We start from the raw sequence: 21447 nt of genomic DNA, 5'->3' as shown, positions 1-21447 counted from the left end.
TGCCTACATCCAGCATTTAATACTATCAGTAAAAATATAATGTGAGAGGAAAAAAAGAAGTTGCTCACAAGGAAGAATGAATAATCTGTGTGAAATATTGAGCCTGTAAACCTGGCATTTCTCCTTTTGGTTGGAGTGTTGGTATTTCTGACTATATAATTTACATAAATCAATGATGAAAAAAAAATGTAATAACAGAAATCAGATTCTGTAGCTGCAGGAAACCTGGGAAATCTGAAGAAGGAGTTTGGGGACCACAAACATGCTCCAAAGAAAGCAACACTGGTGAGACTGATTTTTCTAAACTTTTTTTTGTTTTCCTTGCTCAGAGAAGTCAGACTCTGTTTCTACATCACAGGGGTGAGGTCATGCCAGGAAAAAATAACAAAATTGGGGCTTTTAACTTTATACAGTTGGATGGTTGGTTTGATTTCCCACTTAGTTTTGACTTTTAAAATCATGACCTCAGCCACTTCTAGTTAGTAAAAAAAAAAAAAGAAAAGAAGGTGGAAAAATTCTGCATGATATTCTGACACCTATTGAAAAATCTTGCTGGACTGATATCATCTTACTCTGGCCTCAAAACAAGAGAGGAGAGAGCTGAATGTGCAGAGCAAGGAGACTGGACTGAAGGTCAAGCTTCTCCACCCTAAACATGTCCTAAAACATCCTACTCTAAACCTTTCTGATCCACTGATGGATCTGTGTAGGATTGAGTCTTGGCTTTCCTTGTGGTTTGTCTTGACATCAATGAAGATGAGACAGGACAGGGAAGGAGGAACTGGATTCTTCTGAGTGCTACAGAAAAAGCCTCCATGTATTTTTTCTTTCTTCTGCCTTGCTTTGTTTTCTTTTCTTTGCCCTGAAGAAGCTGTTGATTATAATTTCAGTGCAGTTTGAGATGCAAGCTTAATGGGGCAGGCCTTTCTATTTTTATACTCTGTGCATTGTCATATGAAATAACATGGATTATATTTTGTTGTTGTTGATGCATTGAATATATTTGATATTTAAATCCAGCAGTGTTTATAGCAGGCTGAGCTTCTGTGCTGGGATCGGAGAGGCTTGAAGTTTATGTTGTTTTGTGGAGAGATTGAGATTCTGTCTTGTGGTTTTGTGGGTTCTGTTTTACTTTTTTAAGCAGACAAAGAATAATTTGGAATGAGGGGCAAAGTCTGTCCTTCTTACTCACAGGAAGCACCATCTTGATCTACTACTGAGGGTTTTGTGTTAAAGATCTAAAGGTCCAGAGCTGATTTTTTGTAGTCATGTTTGTTATTGCTCCTTCTGGTGTGATATTTCTAGTCTTAGATTTCTACTTACCCACCATGTTCTCCTAATAATTCAGTTCCCAATGTGTGCTGTTCTCCATTCTGTTAGACAGCTTTCACTAGGTAACCACAAGTCTCACTGGTGCTAAGGACAAGATGTGTTGCTCCCTGAACTCCGATTGTAAGAAACCTGTCCAGCCTGGCCTGGGATGTCTCCAGGGATGGTTCATCCACCACCTCTCTGGCCAACCTGGGCCAGGCTCTCACCACCCTCAGGGACAACAATTTCTTCCTCATGTCCAGCCTGAATCTCCCTCCTTTAGTTTAAAACCATCACCCCTTGTCCTATCACAACAGGCCCTGCTCAAAAGTCTGAACCCATCTTTCTCATTGTTCCCTTTTAAGTCTGGAAAGGCTGAAATAAGGTCTCCTTGGAGCTTCTCTTCTCCATCTGAACACCCCAACTCTCTCAGCCTGTCCTCCCAGCAGAGCTGTTCCAGCCTCAGGTCATTTCTGTGGCTCCTCTGGCCCCTCTCCAGCAGGTCCATGTGTGTCCTGTGCTGAGGACCCAGAGCTGGACCAGCACTGCAGGGGGGTCTCAGCAGAGCGGAGCAGAGGGGCAGAATCCCCTCCCTCCATCTGCTGCTCATAGGGTTGGGGATACAGCCTAGGATAAAATTTGGCTTCTGGGCTGCAAGTGCCTGTTGTGGCTCATGTTCCATCTTTCATCCCCCAGCACCCACAAGTCCTTCTCCTGGGGGCTGCTCTCCATCCCTCCGTCCCCAGCCGGTGTTGATACCGGGGTTGCCCCAACCCAGGAGCAGGACCTTGCACTTGGCCTTGTTGGACTTCATGAGGTTCATATGGACCCATTTCTAGAGCCTGTCCAGGTCCCTCTGGATGGATCTCATCCCTCAGGTTGTCACCTGCACCTCTCAGCTTGGTGTCATCCTCAAACTTGCTCAGGGTACACTCGATCCCAAGATCAGGTGCAGTATTATAGCAACAACATGCATGGATACAGAGATCTGATGGCATTTGATGGCAGCATGGCAGAGGCAGGGAGAAGCTGGAAAATAAAGAGCTTCTTGCCTATTAATGCAAAGCAGAGAAGAGCCAAGAAGATCTCAAGCATCCAAGGAGTCCTTGAAGACTGCTTCAAGAAATCTCCCCGTTGGAGGCTCTGCACTGACGAGGGTTTAGTGCATCTAGACCAGCCTTGTCAGCTGTGTCTTATCTGTTTGTCAAACCTTACTGTGAGGGGGATGCTGTGGCCTCTCCCACCAGTCAGGTGCAATGTTTCACTATTAGGAGGCTGGAAGGTTTTCCCTATCATCTCTAGCTATTATTGTTTTTTAAATTCAAATTAAGCTGCCTTCCTTCTTGTCCTTCTCTCAGTGGACATGACAACAGTTGATCTCTGTCCCCTTTATAACAACCTTTTATGTGTTGGAAGAGGGTTGCTATGCCAACCTTTTCTTCTGTTGCCAAGCAAAGGATGGAGTGATAGCTCCACTTCCATTTCACCATCAGGCACAAGATCTCAAGGGGAGTCATCTCCTCTGAACAGAAATATAGCAGGAAACTCAGAGAGCCCAGTCTGTACAAAGAACCTGACCAATCCCTGTCTCAGGTGAGTCTACTTGAAATTAACCCAGGTCAGATGCACCTGGTTCCTGTAGCTGAGCTCTTTGCTCTTGTATTTCCTGTCACAGGCATGAATGGGACCAAATTGTTGTGGCTTTTTCCACATAGGAGGTTTGAGCAGGATAGAAAGCTTGGTGTTGAGGAGCCAGAAGAACACTATACTTGAAACCATGTACCAGAATTGTGGGAGGCTTATATTTACTTGAGAGGAACCATGGTTGGATCAGATGAATCAGGGGAAGGGATCAATGGCAACAAGGACTGGTCCATATCAGTCCTTAAACCCATGTATGACTAAGCCTCTATTTGTTGCTGGTGACAGAAGCAATGAATTTTCCTTTTAAATAGAGTAAAGCACAAGATGGATCATGCTCAGAGGTGAGGAAGAACCTGTTTATCTCATATAGCTCCCCCGAGAGAAGTTCATCTAGCGGAAAAACACGACATTTGCAAGCTTGTCTAGGTTGGTAAGACCGATGTTGATACGTGTCAGTCATGCAAGCTTAAAGCTACTTGCAGTGGTGATGCACAAAATTGCCCAGAGGGTTCAATGATGTCAACAACAGGAACATGTGGGTGGTGGATATGCTTGTGTCAACGCCGTACAGCATGGATGGGAAATCATGTGTGCCACCCGCCACAACTGCAACCTGTCTCACTCTCATCCCTTTTTCTCGACCTCCTACATGTCCGGCCAACCTCAGCCACCTCCTGCAGTGGATCAGACCCCTCTCTCACCGTCATCCCTGAGAAATGATAGTCATCAAAGCCACACGCTGTCCAAAGGGAAAGAGAGCCTGAGAAGATGAAGAACTAACACCTGTGTGTTCACAGGACTCATATGTAAGAAAGCTGCATCTTATAATGAGCGGCTGAGGGACCTGGAGGGTTCAGCTGGAGAACAGGAGCTGAGGGGAGACCTTCTGATCTCTGAACTGCCTGAAAGGAGCTTGGAGCCAGGGGGGGTCGGGCTCTGCTCCCCAGGAACAAGCGCCAGGAGCAGAGGAAACGGCCTCAAGTTGCGCCAGGGGAGGTTGAGGTTGGATCTGGGAACAATTTCTTCCCCAAAGGGCTGTGGGGCATTGGAACAGGCTGCCCAGGGCAGTGCTGGAGTCACCATCCCTGGAGGGTTGGACAGACGGACATGAGGTTCTCAGGACATGGGGCTGTGCCAGGGCTGGGTTAATGGTTGGACTTGATGATATTGAAGGGCTTTTCCAACCAAAATGATTCTATGATTTGAAATAGAGCTGTGGAGGGGGACAGGAACACGATGCCACTCTAAAACCATTTCTTTGCCTTCCCGTTACTACCAATATCAGTAGCAGCAAAAGGCAATCAGGGTTCATGTCTGGGTACAGATGAGCCGAGGCTGTTACATGATGTTTGGTCATTAGCTTTCAATGAGACCGTGTGTCAAGGGACAGGGTTCTGCAGTTTGAAGAGGGAATGATTTACAGACCTGAGAAATAACGAAGCTTGTAAGGAACAAAGCTTGGAAATAAAACTGCATGCTCCACCTGAATTGCTACCTAGCCGTGTGTGTACTCAGAGCTCATATTTAGTGCTTCTGGTGGCACATTGACAGACGGCTTAGTGAAAACAAATGTTAATGTTAATTAAGCTGGAAAACTTCCCAGATTTTGAGAATGAGAGTGTTTGCTTGGATAATAATTCAGATAGCCTGTGCCCTGCTTAGCACTTTCATTGGGAAATGCGATAACTCAGAAACAGTGGATCAAACAACCCAAGGTGCTCATCTAGATGTCAGATCTTTTTCCTGGGATAGAGGGATGCTGCTACTTAAAGCATCTTTTCCCAACACCTTGAGCACCCAAAGTTTCAGTGGTACAAGTCATCAGACACCTCTCACCTTCCTTGTGAGAATATACTGTTCCAAAATCCCACAGCATGGAAACGCTTCCTGACATGCCTCCTAAATCCTCCTTTACTTAATTTCACTCCACTGCTTCCAGATGATGATAATTAACCTCTCTTAATGCAGAGGATAGCAAATAGTGAGAGTTTGGAGGGATGAGTAAGGGCAGGGTTTCCTATGCATATAGTTAGATCTCCCTGCTTAATCTAAATAATTTTAGTTCTGTTGGCTTCGGCTGGTCTACACTGACTTGCACCAGCTAATGATCTGGCCCATTGATTTTAAATTCCGTGCTACATCCTTTTAATTCAAATCACGGTCACCAGTGCCAGCCTGAGACTTACAAATACCAGTGAAGGGCTGTGGGCTAAATAGATGCTCCAGCTATTATCATGGGGATGGGAATGCTTATGTGTATACATATATATTTATATTTATTCATTGCTGAAAGGGCTGGGGGGAAAAATACCATAATTAGGAAATGGGGAGATGCACACAAATAGCCTAGAAACCCCTGGTAGCACTTCTATCTTTATAGAAGGCCACGTGATGGCTCAACACATTCCTATTTTCTGCTTCAGTGAGATGACTTTCATATTGCGGATGCAACAAGCGCTGAGTCCCAGCTGGCGGCTCAGCTAACCATTGGTATTGCAATTAAACCTCCTTGGCGTTCGGTTGGGGTGACGCTCCCCAGAGGCCTCCTTAGCATTTTCTGAAGGGACAGAAGATCAGCACTCGGAGATGCTGCTGGAGCCTGGTAGCAGGCGGACAGCCAAGAGCGGATTGAGAAGCAACAAAGGATTCACTTACCCTGGCTGCCCTGTCATGCGAGACAGGATGCTCTACAGACCCCTCCCTGGAATGCAGGGAGGCACACAACATATTTTCTTTTAAGTGCCACTTGCTTAGAGATATCCTCCAAACTCTGTTATCTGGGCAGGAAGAGTTGTCCACTTCTGTGTTTCCCCTTTATGACCTTCATATATCTGTTCTGGTCTGGGTTGTGGCAGGGCTTTGGAGCTACAGCTAGGCTGAGGTAGGTGTTGTGCTCACACTAAGAGTATATGTCCTGGGAAATGTGCCATTTCAGTGCACTTCCAGCAAAGCCATTTAATTTAGTAAAAATACTCACAGGCTCCATTCTAAATCATAGGGCTGATGAAGGCCATGTTGGATGGAGTGCACCAGCTTTTGTTATGCTCCATGTGAGGTGGTTTTTTTTTGGTGGGCCCTCGCTGAACAACTGAGAAAGTAAATGGAAATTTTAAAAAATGATATTAAAATAAAGACCAGAGCATTAAAGAAATTTTTTTTCAATGAGGGTGATAAAACACTGGCCCAGGTTGGCCAGAGAGGTGGTGGATGAACCATCCCTGGAGACATCCCAGGCCAGGCTGGACGGGGCTCTGAGCAACCTGAGCTGGTGAAGATGTCCCTGCTCATGGCAGGGGGGGGCACTGGGGGAGCTGGGGGGCGTCCCTTCAACCCAAACTATTCTGTGATTCTATAATTCTACAAGAGTGTTTTGAGATGTGGTAGGTCATCTCTTGGTGAGCTGTCACTGAGTCCACAAGGGGCAGCTGAGATGCCCACTGCCATGCTCGAGCTATTCAATGTGACACCAAGAGGTCAGAGGGGGTGGTTGGGAGACCTGGTGACCAAGGATCATCTGTGCCTAATCCTGATAATTAAAAAAGCCTGTGAAACATCAAAACCTTGCAACATTGTGTTGGTGGTATAGAACTTCAAGGCCAGAAGACATAACTGATCATTTAAATTGACCTCTAACTTGTTATTGAATTTAGCTGGTTAGCAGCATATTGAGAGCTTTAAGTCAAACGTGTCTTGGTCTTTGAGGAAGAAATTCAGTCTTGATTTGAAAGCCTTCAGTGGCAGAGAGATGCAGTGCTTTCCATGGCACTTTGTTCAAATGCTCCATTGCTCTGTTAAAAATTATTTCTATTTGAATATGTCAGGATTCCACTTGCAGTCATAAATATACCTTTCTCCACAAGATTAAAGATTGCTTTGCTAACCACAATTTTCTCCCTATGGAAGTACTTACACACCTTAATCAAATCAGTCACCTCTCCATCTTATTTTTTTTGATAAACTAAGCAGATTGGATTGAGGAAAGTCTCAGTGCAAGGCACTTTCTCCAGCTCTCAGGTAATTTTTCTTGCACCTTTTTTTTTTCTTTGGACACTCTTCAGACCTTTCCCCAAACTCCTTTTTAAAATTGACAGCAGACAACCAGCTGGTCTACACATTTCAGTCTCGCTGATATCTCGCACAGAAGCAGAGAACATTTATCCTTTCCTAATTATCTCCCTTCTTCCTTTTTTTCCAGAGTCTTTGTTCATATCTTTGCTACAGCACCATGGTGGGAGTTTCTGGTCAGCTCTTCACTTTCCGAGACCTTTAACCCAACGTGGTCTACATTCCTTAAATCTCCATGGGTATCCTCACAATTGTCTGTTTAAAATCCTTCCTATTCCTGTCATGACAGATGATATATTTACTTTGAGTAAAAGCTCATGTTAAGCAGTGCAGGGTTTACTACATGTTTGTGCAGATTTCTCCTCAGCCAACATTTAAAGCACATTATAATGACTTAACAAGCTTTAAACAAATGTATTCCTAGTAGTTTCTTAATATTTTACTTGATATTTATTGCTAATCATATTAATGAGATAGAAATAATTGTTTCCTATTATTAAAAAAATGATAGACAAAGATAAGAACTTCTTCAGGAATGGAGAACATGTTATTAACCTTCTTATCCCCAACTAGTAATGAGCTAAATATCATTGCTGAGATCCCTTGTGTTTTTAACATGCCCTACAGTTCTTTAAGCCCGGGACTTCCCCTGATGTCTTTAGCTTTCCTAACCAACTATCTGAATTTCATAGCTTTTCGTTTTTGCTAATTACTATCTTCCTAGTACCATTTTTCCTCTATTGTCTTTTTATTTTTAATTGTTTCACCGCTGGACCAAAATGGGATTTTAGGCCACGCTGTCCTTTCTCTTGATCTTCAAACAGTGGTTTTATATGGAAGTGTGACTTGTATCAACGCTCCATTGTGCTGGAAATTGTATAAAGACAGAATGACAAATCAGTCCTTGCAACAGTGCTAGTGCTAATTATAAAGCAAGAGACAACAGTGGATACAGGCAGATGGGACTGCACAAGAAAACGCTCAGGCAAATATTCCAAATGGTACCTAGCTGCAAAATCTCTCATCCAGCCAAATTTGACCATGCTCATGTCTCTGTGATCATTTACTTATGGAGGGACAGCAAGCTCCAATATCTGTGATGGGACAGCAAGCTCCAATACCTGTGATGCCACCATTTCCCTCCACCCATCATTTCCCTCCACCCATCACACTTCACTTACAAAGAGATCACAGTCAAAGGAAGAGGGTTCATTTAATTCCCAAAGATGACTTTTTGGGGGTCTGAATAGGAATTAACGCATTCCAAGAGGAATTCCACTTCAGCAATAAAAAACATTTGAAGGATGGAACAAAACCAAGAGAAAAATGATTTGGGACAATTTTGCTGTCACAGAAAGGGCAGAAAAATTGGGTAATTTGATGTTTCCAGCTGGTGGCACTATGGCCAATATAAATGGTCCAGAACCAGTTGAGGAAATGGTATTGAAAACAGCATCTGATTAAAAGCTTATGGCTAAAAGTTGCATCATGGTCTTTAAATAGCAAGTTGGAAGAATAAGGTTACAACCTGGGACCGGAGGTTTGTCCAGTCAATTATCTTGCCTTCAAGAAAAGGCAAGAGGCAGAAGTTCTAGAAAGAAACCAAAACCATGTGAGATATGTACCTGGAACTGTAATTTGCACAAATTTTGCTATATAGCTGCTATTTCAGAGCCTCTCTCTGTGCCTTTAGGAACGTCTGTGCACAAACCGGTTTTGGGGCCCCTAGCAGCTTTTCATAGGCTTCTGGGTCCAAGCTGAGGTCACTGCTGGCACCTGGAACGCCCTGAAAAAGTGCTTTTTATATTGATATAATGTCCCCTTTCTGTGCACAGCAAAGCTTCTTGAGCTCAGAACATTTATTTAGAACAGGCGTGTCAGGAAAGAAGTTTAAGTCACAATCCTCATCTCTTTTTTTGCACCTTTTCCCCTCAAATGGGAGTTTTGAACTTTGTGTGGGTAGAAAAAAAAAAAAAGATATTTGTGTTTTCTACTTGCTTTGCTTTTTTGGGAAGCCCTGCTGAGGAGAAGTTCTCCACGCACAGAGCTCAGCAGCTTCCCTCTGGTCATACTTTCTGTTTGGTTGGCGTTGCCGGAATTTAGAGGGGTGACCTCATTAATGTTTACAGATATATAAAGGGTGAGTGTCAGGAGGATGGAGCCAGGCTCTTCTTGGTGACAACCAGTGACAGGACAAGGGGTAATGGGTTCAAACTGGAACACAGGAGGTACCACTTGAATTTGAGAAGAAAGTTCTTCCTGGTGAGGGTGGCAGAGCCTGGCCCAGGCTGCCCAGGGGGGTTGTGGAGTCTCCTTCTGTGCAGACATTCCAACCCGCCTGGACACCTTCCTGTGGAACCTCATCTAGGTGTTCCTGCTCCATGGGGGGATTGCACTGGATGAGCTTTCCAGGGCCCTTCCAACCCCTGACACTCTGGGATTCTGGGATTCTGTGAATCTCAGATTTCTCTATTAGTCTGATCAGAGGGCTTGAGGTTTTGTGTGGCTTCATAAGGAAGCTAAAGAAAAATGAGAGATACTCCTGATATCAGCACAGGACTGTCCCAGAGCTGCTTTTGGACCAAGGCAAATGAAATTTTGTTCAGGTTCACAGAGCTTTCTGCCCCCCTCAGTCATTGCAGCTGATATATATATTGATTGATCAATTAATTGATCAGTGAGTGACTGACAGCCCTGTGTTACCTGGGCTGCACGGCAGAGACAAAAACCTTGAGTCACTAGCCTAAACAGCGATTGTAGTGAAATTAGGGTTCATTTGTGAACATTTTCCTTTTACCGCTTCTGTCTCAGAACATACACGAAAAAAGAGGCATTGTGCAAATAAACATGAACAGTGTATATCCAGAGAGACTGTCAAACAGCCAGATTAAGAACAAGGAAAATGGGCACAGAGTGTTCGGTCGTAAAACCACTGGAAAAGATGCTCAACAATGAAGTGGAATTAAATGAAATTCTAGCCACTCAGAATACATTATCCCTGCAGCATGTCCATGAAATCACTCTCTGAATTGCAGAGTAATTTGCTCTTAGCCTATGAAGCCTTTCTGGGTTTTTTCCCCCCCTTCTTGTCCCCCCCTCCCCCCCTTTTTTTTTTTTTTTTTTCATTTTTTTGATAGCAATCATTTGGAAACTCGTTTCTTGCTCATTTTGCTCCCAAAGGAAATATTCTACAGGGGAACAATAGTGACGTGTCATCACGACGTTCCGGGTCACTCATTCAGCAGCAGTGATGTGCCCGCTTCCCAATTGCCTTGCCCGTGTGCACTAAGCTGCTGCTGGAAGGGCTTTCACGTGCTTTAACTCTTTGCTGGATTACTGGCTCATCGTTCCAGCAAGAACAAATCTGCCTTTGTAAATGAGCAGGCTCAATGATCTTGAGGATCTCTTCCAACCAAAATGATTCTATGATTCTATAAGCTGCAGAGACTGACCTGTCAAGGGTCCACATAAAGTGCTTTTCTTAACATAAACAGCAGCTCTGATGGGGATAGAAGGAGAATAACACTGCGCAGCTTGACCCCAAGCAGTGATGGACAAATTCATTGCTCAAAAGCGCTCCTCTGCTGTACATCACAGGTGTGATGAGCTACATCACCAGTTGGAAAGTGTATATTGTTGTTTATATTCGCTGAGAGCCTTTAGTGGGAAAGCTGGAAATGACTGCATCATGACATGTGAATGGTGATGTAGCTCATGGAGGTGTGATGGTGAAGTGCTCCCTGTATTATAGTTTGGGAACTATGGGATTCAGATCATGTGTACAGCTGATTCTGGGGCAACATCCATCTGTTTTGGACCTGTTTTCCTAAAGATATTTAGCTTAGGATGTCATGCTGTCTTTGCTTGTTTGTGTGTCTGTCTTCATATCTACCCTTTTTCTTTGGCAGTAACTTTGGAATGACTTGGGTTATTTCCACCAAAGGGAGTGTCTTCAGTAAATTAAACCATGAATACATTAAACTCCCTGGGACTTAATAAAAACAGACAGCTGGGCAGCTGAAAGACTTTTTATTTTCAAAGCTCATAGCATGATCTAAAAAACCTTATTAGACACCAGAGAGTCTACTCAAACTTCTTAAGTTCCTCCATTCCCAGAATGACTTATTAGCATAATTAAAAGCCCTGAGACACCGACTCATCCCGGGCTCACATTTTCTGTTGCCATTTCTACCACTGGAGAAGAGGTTTGAAGAGCTATTGGATTTGAATAGCAGAAACACGACATTCACTTTGCCGCGATGTGGATGATGACACAGAGAAGCCTCAAGCTCTACGAGTTTTGTTCTGGGGCTTTTTGTATTTAAAAAAAAGGAGACAATCTGTTCATTTCACAGATGCTCAACAGCTCTTCAGAAATAATACAGGTGTGCGCAGGAATAAATCTGCTTTGTTTACTATGTAATAAAGTCAGACAGAAAAAAATACATTGGAAAGTTTTTCTTTCTTTTGAAAATAGCTTTTCAGTCGCATCAAAGGAAATTCAAGGCATTCAGCAGTGATGACAACAAAACCAGAGTTTGGTCAAAAAAGAGAAACAAAACAGCAAAGCCTCTTACTTGAGAAAAAAAAGAAAAGAGAGTCAAAAGTTGTTTTTTAAAATGTATTTGTATTCCTGAGTTGCTTTTGCTAATTGAGTCTTCAGTACTGCAAAGACTCACAAATGCATTTAACTCGCAGCATCATGCATACCTTCGTGGACTTCAATCTGTTTTCTCATGCTGAGATGTCAGTATCTGGATCTGGACACAAAATATTAAGTGAAAAGAGAATTGTCTGGATGATATTCATCTTCCCTGTCACAAGGTTTTTATCTTCCTTGGTGTCCTTGCGTCTCATTTCAATGACATTTATGCTACTGTATCTCTCCACATGTATAGGCTGTCAATCCCAACTACATTTGCTGGTATCTGCTTATGTAAAACATACAGAGACATAAAAAATTGATCCAGTAAAAGTCAATAAAGATGTGCGCATCAGCAAAGCATCACAAGATAATCCAGCAATTTGGGTTTTTTACTTATTCTGGTCTAACTGCCATAGCTGGGTTCAGATGGCCACTCAAGTCAACGATGTGATACCTGCATGAGTCTGGTATAACTCAGTGGTGAAATAAGAAGATGGGGATGGAGTTCAGCATGGGAAAGTAAAAGTATGAGTACCATAGAAACTATGGAGAGGATTAATTCCTTCCTGCCTTTTCCAATACAACAGCTAAGGATCATTGAAGGAAGACAATGACAGATGGGTTCAGAAAATAATGAACTCTAAGGGTTTTTTTTCTTCACACAATGAGAAGAAGAGCAGAAGTAGTCCTTGCTGCAAAGTGTTGTGGATAATAAATATTAACACTTGTTCGAGAGAAGAGTGGACAAGAAATAGCCATCTGCTGAAGGCTCATAGAAACTAAACCTAGTCCTGAAAGTCCTTTAGCCTTGAATGATTGAGAGCTGGAAGATGCAAGTGCTTGTACTTAGGCTTTTCACTGGGCATCTGCTTTTAGCCACACTTACAGATGGTACTGGGCATATGGTTTGACCCAGTGGGGTCTTTCTTGTGTTATCGATTCTCTGATCTCACATCAGCGCTCAGAAAGTTTGGAGTGGAAACTGAACTAGTTAAAAAAGGCTCTTCCTCTAGTCTGTGCAAGGTGATCAGCACTGCGAGGGAGGAATTAATTGCAGCCTAAAATAGATGCCAGTTCTTGTTGGCTCAAAACATGATGCTGATCCAGTGAGCGTAACATCCTTCAGCTGATTCATGGACAAGAAAGACTTTGTACCTGCAGATGGGTAAAAGTGTGCATTAGAAATTATCCACTAGGACATGTCTTCACAATTAGGGACATGGTTTAGTGCAAGAGTTAGGTTGTAGTTCGACTTGATGATCTTGAGGCTCTCTTCCAGCTGAAACGACTCTATGATTCTATGAATTAATAAAACAGGGCAAAGGAGCAATCTTTGATCCAAATGATGCAGTGACTGATCTCTACCATGTCTCTAGAGCAGAGTGCACTTCTAAAGCACTGGAGCATCTAAAGAACTGGTGGTGCCCACTTGACCCAGCGCTTTTCCTGCATCTCTGTTGATGCACTCATGGACTACAACCTAGAATATGTGCAGGTCACCCTGCAACCCACTGGAAAGTAGTTTTGTAACACTGCATGTCTCATGAGGGCAGGGGTGAAGGTGCAAAGCATGTTGGGACAGTACTGGAGGATTGCACAGGGCAGAGGGAGCCAGTGCATTCTTGTCCATTTGTTTTCCAAGTGCATGACCATATAATTAATATTATTGTAGAGCAAAAAGCTCAACTCAGTTCAGGGTCTCCTTGAGCTCAGCACTGATATGAGGAAGAAATTGTTGTCCCTGAGGGTGGTGAGAGCCTGGCCCAGGTTGGGCAGAGAGGTGGTGGCTGAACCATCCCTGGAGACATCCCAGGCCAGGCTGGACGGGGCTCTGAGCAACCTGAGCTGGTGAAGATGTCCCTGCTCGTGGCAGGGGGGGCACTGGGGGAGCTGGGGAGGTCCCTTCCAACTCAAAGTATTCTATGATTCCATGACTAACACAGGAAAGAAGTCAGTGTCTTCTTTTAGGATCTGTCATGCATTCATTCCATAGGGGCTAGCAAAGCATTGGCTTCCCATCTCTAGATGGAAGTAGTTGCATGAAGATATAAGGCAAGGAAAGACCAGTGCAATGGAAAGTTCAATTGCATATATATATATATATATATTTAATTTGCAGTTGTCTTCCTGCATATTTTCTACTTCATGGGCTTGGCTTGACAGTTTAATCTAAAAGCATTCCTCCCACTTTTAGACCAGGATGTAGTCCAAAACAGGCTAAAATTTCTCATTGCCAACTGGTTGTCTTTCACAAATGGGATATGAGAAGAAGGGACTTGCATAGTGGTTTTACACGGAAAAAAGAGCTGGATTACAGCCTCCTGCTTTCTGATCCTCCTTGAGATGAACTCTTCATTACCACTGCCACCAGAAATAGACTGCAGTCTTTGCTCAGTCTGTCTTTACCATTGATACAATGGTCTAGCCCTATAGTTGGGGCCTTAAACAGATTCGCACACCGTAAGAAACTGCAGGTCATTCTGCGTCATGGTCCTCCAGGCTTTCCAGTGAACGCTGAGCTTTCTTATTTTTTGAGAAAATCAATGACAATTTGGTGGTTATCCCATTTCCATGGAGTTCTGAGTGGAAAGAAAGTTAAGATTTCATGTTCAAAGTTCATTTGCACTTCAAGATTCATTTGGCAGCAAAGCCCTAGAACTGGCAGAAACAGTGATGATAAAATGTTTCACAAAGAGGAAAGGTCTTTTCAAGCAAAACATTGTTTTCTGGGAAAATATTTCTGATTATTTCTTTTCCAGAAGCAAACAAACAAACCATCCAACCAGAAACCCCTTTTTCTTCAAGCTTACATGATTTCTTCCATTTTATAACATGATTATCCATTAAAAAAAGAGGAAACAACAGTGTGGGAGGCTGAGAAGTAGAGAAAGGTCTTAGAAAAATGAAAAGAAAGAAATATTATTCATCTCTGCACATAGTTGTGAAGATGGGTGTGAGAAAACACATCAGTGGGTTGTGTGTCTGTGTATGCATGGAAAGGCACATTTATTTCATTCATAGCTTCTACCTGACCCAATTACGGCTTGAATGTCTAATGCTGCTGACATCCAACCTGTTCTGTTCCTAGGAATGCAAACAAGTGATCTTGGGATTTATGACCCCACAAACACATGTCCTGTCTTCTCCTTGACCACCTAACCACAACACTGCCAGCAATGAAGAGCCTTGACTCCTCAGGTCGTGCCGTGGGCAGCTGAGTCCCTCCTGCCCTCACTCTGCAAACTCCTTTTTTCTCTCACAGTCAAGATTTAAGGAAGAAATAATAGCGGTAGGTCATTATGACGTTTTAGTGTGTGTTTTATAGGGCATCATGACTCAGGGAAGAACTTTGCAGCTCACTACGAAATTGCCTGTTTCAATCAATCCTGCTGGTGGCTTCTCTAGGAATTTTATGAAGTGTAACTTATGCATGTGTGCGCGTGTATATATATATATATGTATGCATATATATAGGGGTACTGTATTTATCCTCGTTTCTGGAAGAACCAGTTAAAAGCAAAAATGTAAATACAGTAATGAAAAACATGAAGCCTCAAAGTGCTGAAAGCAGCACAAGACTCTATCAGGGCAGGAGAAGAGAATAGCTGTCATGAATAACCCTGGCAGGAACGTCTCTAAGCTCAGTTCCTCCGAGAGTTAGCAGGGTCGTTGTCTTTGTTTTCCTTCTTTGCGAGCTGGATGCAGTCACCACCTCTTACGGCTCTAAAACTCTTGGGCCAGCGGATTCCTAAACTTTATGAGTCTTCAGGTCATGGATGAATGGGTCATAAATCAACCTTCTGCTGCTGGTGCACAGGAGCAAATTTTCTCTACATCATTTTCAGGGGTCTGAGGTGTCTGAGGACCCAGAGATCTTGGCTACTGCAGGTGTAGGGACCCGAAATACTCCAGGGCAAATACGTGTAGACAGTCCATGTGCCTCAATACAAACAAAACAACAGCACTGCAATTCCATCTCTATCTCTTCCTGAAGGGAAAGTAGAGACTCTTGAGATGGTATTACTAAACTCATCTCCAGGCTGGACTTGGAGCAGATCCTGAGTACTAATTAAAAACGTTTGAAGGGAACTGAAGCACTGAAGAAGGAGAGAGAAAAGGGCAAGGAAAATTATTTACTCTCATGGTGATTTTTGTAAAGGTTTAATTTTGTGCAGGGGCAGGGACCGTGAAAACTTCAAATGAGTGTGTTGGAAGTGTAAAAGAAGCCTCTGCCCCCCTCTGGAGAGTTGTGTTGGGCTTTCAGTGTGGGATTGCACAAGGAACCCTGGATGTTCACTCCTCATTTTGGTGATGGCAGAGACAGCAGGTTGAGGTGGATGATCCTTCCCTCTGCTCAGCACTGCTGAGGCCACACCTGGAGCACTGGGTCCAGTGCTGGGCTCCCCACTACAAGAGACACATGGACAGACTGGAGAGAGTCCAGCCAAGGGCCATGAAGATGATTCAGGGCCTGGAGCTTCTCTGCTGTGAGGAAAGGCTGAGAGAGCTGGGACTGGTCAGCATGGAGAAGGCTCAGGGGTTCTTATTAATGTCTATAAATACCTGACAGGAGGGTGTAAAGAAGATGGAGCCAGGCTCATTCAGTGCTGCCCAGTGACAGGACCAGAGTGCATTTAAGCCAGATGCATCTCTTCCTGAAATTTGTAGAAGTTTAAGGCCTTTGAGTCAGAAAAATTGTCTGAAATTTGTTGCTGGGTTCAAAAGTTACAAAGGAAGACTAAGACAGACAAGCAGATATTTCAGTTACATAAAGGGCTCATTTCCTTAGGAAGCCAGCCTAAAAAAATAATCACATCCCTCACAGAAAATTTATGTAGACAGATCCATCAGATATGAGTCTGAACTATGCACACATCCAGGATTGTTGCTGGAGAGCAATCCTCCCACCCATATTGTCTCACCTCAAGATCCTGGCATGAAGCTTTTATCTCATCCAAGATGTATGTTGTCCCAGAGCCAAGATGAGACCTCACATGGCTTCAGTCCACAGCTCTTGTTCTTCCCCAGGGGTTTCAAACATACCTGCCAAAAATAACAAGCCCCATCAGTGACTTTTCTAGGTTATATCAGTAAATCTGGTAGCACAAGGCTCAGGGCTCTTGGCAACCTCAAGAGCAGTGGCAAAGTGTATTTGACATTGGACTTCCATGTCCTCTGTCTTGACTGGATCCACACAAGACCTCAAATACAGCTGGTGCATGTTCTTCAAGAAATAAGGGGCTCTGCACCCAAGCAAGCTCCTATCTCCCTCAGGGAATCTTGTACAGACCATTCTGCCCGGTTCTTGGCTGACTGGAAAGTGGTGGGACAGAGAAACCTCACGGGACATGCTGCTACTCAAGGATTCACTCGTTTAGCACAGCACGTCTGTGATGTCAATCAGAAACAGCATCTTTACTTACCTCATGAGCTTTATTGCCTAAAAAGGAGAAATCCTGCTCCTGGCTGCTGTGTGGGTAGAGAGGCTGCACAGCACTGCAGCCTTTGGTGTCTCTGTTACATTGCAAATGAAGGAAGACAAGATGCTAGCTAAGAAACAGGGCTCATGGGTGCTTCTTTCTTTATTTTGAGGTCAGAAAGGCATTTAAAATCACCAGAGACTTGCTGAGGAGGCCTACTATAGATGTCCATTGGTATTAGACATGATCTACCTCCTCCAGACTCTAGCTGAACCCATGGGGTTGCTGGATCTCTTGTAGAGCTCATGACCCAACAACCAGCCCTTTGTGGTCAACATGCCTGTCACAAATGGCGCTAGACAGCAAGTTCACGCACCTGAATTGAGCTCTATCTTCCTGTGTCACACTTTAAACACTGTATGTGGACGTTATGGCCCACCTGAAGATCAGTGCAATCTTGTCAGCACAATCAGTGGACAATGTAGATCCTCCAGCCAACATCTGTGTTAAATCAAAACAGTCACAGAATCATAGAATCATTTTGGTTGGAAGAGACCCTCAAGATCATTGAGTCCAGTCATTAACCCAACCCTGGCACTACCACATGTCCCTGAGAACCTCATCTCCACCTGTTCAACCCTCCAGGGATGGTGACTCCAGCACTGCCCTGGGCAGCCTGTTCAAATGCCCGACAGCCCTTTCCATGAAGAAATTTTTCCTAATACCCAATCTAAACCTCCCCTGATGCAACTTGGGGCTGTTTCCTCTCATCCTGTCACTTGTTCCTTGGGAGAAGAGACCAACAGCCTCCATGCTACAACCTCCTGCTAGGTAGTTGTAAAGAGTGATCGTGGTCTTCACTCTTTTCATTGACTAGCTGTTTATTTGCTATTGTAACATTAGCTAAATTGGAGGAAGTCCTCTATGCTGTAGTCACTTCATCAAAAAGAATGGCCAGTATGGTGAGGTTGGCAGCTAAAAACATTCTGACCACGTTGGGGCTCTGTAAGGATGGGGCATAGGGTAGACACAACTGGGAAAATAGCACAAAGAACAGATTGCTGGCTGGGTTTAAACCACAACATACACTATTATACAGTCTTCTGTGCTACTCCCTGTTTAGAAGCATCCCTTGGTGACATAGATGTTGGTGGTTTTATAGATCCAGAGGTCTGCAGGGCAAGAGGGACCATTTAGATCAGGTAATCTCAGGAGATGAGGTTTGCAATGGAGCCTTTAGCCCAACTTGGTCTGTGCTGAGCCAGCTCAGCTCTTCCCATCCTCTAGGTCATGCTGCAGGGACACTGTGGGGTTGGGGATAGAGGTCTTGTAACAAGTGGGGAGGGCAAGAGCAAGAGGACCTTGCTGAAATAAAGAGTGGAAGTCATCTTTTTGTAGGTGAGATCCAGCTATTGGAACCCTGGTACTGGTTTTCTCGTCTGTCACATACAGCTCACACTGCATTTCCCCTTATATTTTCTATTCTGAAGTGGCAGAAGAAGCAGGGATTTCATTACTTCCTTCCCACAAAGGTCAACTACTCATCCCAGGTAGAAATGGCATCTTAATTTCCCTTTTACTGAGCAGGTTGATACCTGTTATATCAAAAGGATGGCATTTCTCTAAGAGCAGGCTGCAAAATTCAAATGAAATTATAAGCACAATGAGTGGACAATCGTAATTCTTTCTCTCGTGATATTTGGAAATGAGAAATTATAACACCCTATTTTAGAGGAACAGGGGGTTGGGACTTCTTTAAAAATGGAAATAAAAAAAAAAGTTCCCCTTTCCAGGAAGAGCACTTAAAAATATGCAAGCAAAGTGGATAAAAGCAGCTCGGTAACAACCCCAATTGCACAGAGATTGTCTCCTGCATTCCTGCACATCTTTGCCTTTTTGACATTTAACTTTAATTTATAGCAATTTAGCTTGCTCTCAGAGGCAGCACCGTACGTTTGGGAAAGCAAAGTGATCTGTTAAATGTTTGTCTGAAATTCAAATCAGGTACAAAGTACCTTTGTCTTCTCCTTAAAAAGGAAAAAAGAGAGTGCCCTCCACCCCTCATCTGAATATACTTATTTTGGCATAGAGAGACAAATTATTCTCTTCTTATAAATTCATTAATAGATTAGAGGACAACTACAAATTAGTTTGGCGCACTGGTCAAGAGTTACAAAATTAGATGCTCATAGTTAGATTTCTAAATACCCAGCCAGGTGGTGATTTAAGGTCCCAAATCAGGGAAAAAAACACTTTGGCATATGGTGCAACTCATGTCCTGACTCCACGGCATGTGCCAGTCCCTGCGTTCATTCAGAACTGGTCCCTCACCACAACTCACATGGCAAATTGAGCCCAGAGATGAGTGATTCTGAGCTCAACTGAATTCCTGAGATTTTAGGGAGCAATAGTGATGGGACACAGTGTTTGCTCAACAGCATCCTTTTCTTTAGCAATGGAAGTGTAACATCTGAAAGCAAATTAAGTTCAGGAATCCTGCCTGAGACCAAAAATGGGATAGGAGCCAAATCAGACACAGAAGAGTCTGTGAGCACCACAGTCAGAGCAGAAGGACCGTGTAGCCATGAACAAGTACTGGGAGAAGAAATATGACAACACTTGGGCAGCAGAGAACTATTTCGCCTGTATGATTGCTCATGGAGTCACAGTTTTCTACAGGAACGTAGTATTCAAAAGTGTTGGCTACTGAGATTTTTCTGTGCTGCCCATGAACATTAATTCACTATCTGAAAATACAATTTCCTCGTGTTCATTTTAGCAAAACTAAAGCAGTGATAGACATCTGGGGGTCTGGGAAAGAATTAATTCTGACTTCTTTTCTTTTTCTTGCCTCTTCCTGCTCAATAATTCTCTGCAAGCGACCTGTGATTTTCCCAGGGTTGATGATTATTCGGAATTATTCACTGATGACCTTGCGAATATTCTTGGCCTTTCTGTTACTTGTAAGGAGTTTGTGAGCAGGATAATGTCTGAAAGCAGGGACAGGTCTGAGGTTCAGGAATTGGTCAGACCTCCAGGAGGGTTACCAGGACGGTGCATCTCCAGCTGACCTTAGTCACACCACTTAATGCCTCTGGGCTACCAGCACCACAACTGAGCTGAACTTTCCCTTCTATGGCAAGGACTGTTTTGATGATAATGGTCAAATTATTCCTGTCTTCAAGGTGCTTCTGTGCTAATGTCAGTGTGGGGCCAAGGTGGAAATATCCTGAGCCATTAATTCAGAGAGGGGACATAATAGAAGTTGTGTTTCCAGTTGGAGGAGAAATTTAAAATCAGGTTTCTGGGGCAATTTCAAAATTTGAATGCAAGTTCCTAGAAACTGTCCACTAACAAAATATGAGCTATTGCTCTCAGTGTGGGAGCAAGAGACTGCAATCCAATAGCCATTTACATACAGGGCCTCTTTTAGCCTCATAAATCAATCCAAAACTCCATCCCCATGACTGTTTTTAGATGCCGACTGGGGGCAGCCAATTTCTATAGCTGTTGCCTCAACAATCTCAGTGCCAGGACTATTTGCAGAAAATGCACACTCAAAAAAAAGGAGTCACTGACACATTTGAAGAGGTTTGTTTAAAATTTCCAGCAAACACTGATGGAAAAGCCCTTCTCAGCTCTTACTGCAGCACTTGTCAGAAGTGGTACAAAAATCCATCCTCAGGAGATCAGCCCCCCCTCTGACTTCTTTCTTTTGTGGTAATCTGACACGGGAATGAAAATCTTTCTTGCGGTCCCCTGCTTTTACATCGCTGACCTCCCGCTCTGCGTTTTCCACTGGACACCTCCCACAAACTTTCTATAAAAAGCCTCCGCCGCTGATGGATGGAGCGGAGAGCTCGGTGACAACTTCAGCGCTGACATTTAAGGGAGGTAAAAAGCCCACGGTAGATTTGAACGTGGAATCCGCGCCCGCTTGCTCGCATCGGATCACCGGACACGCCGGGTGCAGCCAACCATGCATTGGGACCATCACGATGTGCAAGTCCCGGCTTCCCAGAGGCTTAAGGTAACTGGAAGAAGAGGATCTTGGCCAGGGTGTTCATCATTAACACATGGCTTCACATCATATGTGTTACCACTATGTTTCCTTATTGCTGTGGTATCTGCTTTGTTGCCTCAAAGGAGATAATGTGGCTATTAAGGACATCGGAGAGTCTCCTCTTCTGCATAATATTCCTCTTCCCTGGTAATTCCTGCTGGGAGAATTATTCTTCCATAGCACAGCCACGACAGCATTGCGCCCATGAAGTCAGAGCTGAACAGCAGCATATCTTTAAGAAACAAAGTCCTATCTCACTTTAAAACCTGGTGCGATAAGTTATTTGCCACTGGTTTTGC

The sequence above is a fragment of the Streptopelia decaocto genome, assembly GCF_964273445.1.
Source record: "Streptopelia decaocto genome assembly, chromosome: 4".
Taxonomy (NCBI): Eukaryota; Metazoa; Chordata; class Aves; order Columbiformes; family Columbidae; genus Streptopelia; species Streptopelia decaocto.
Note: the sequence above shows the minus strand (reverse complement) of the source record.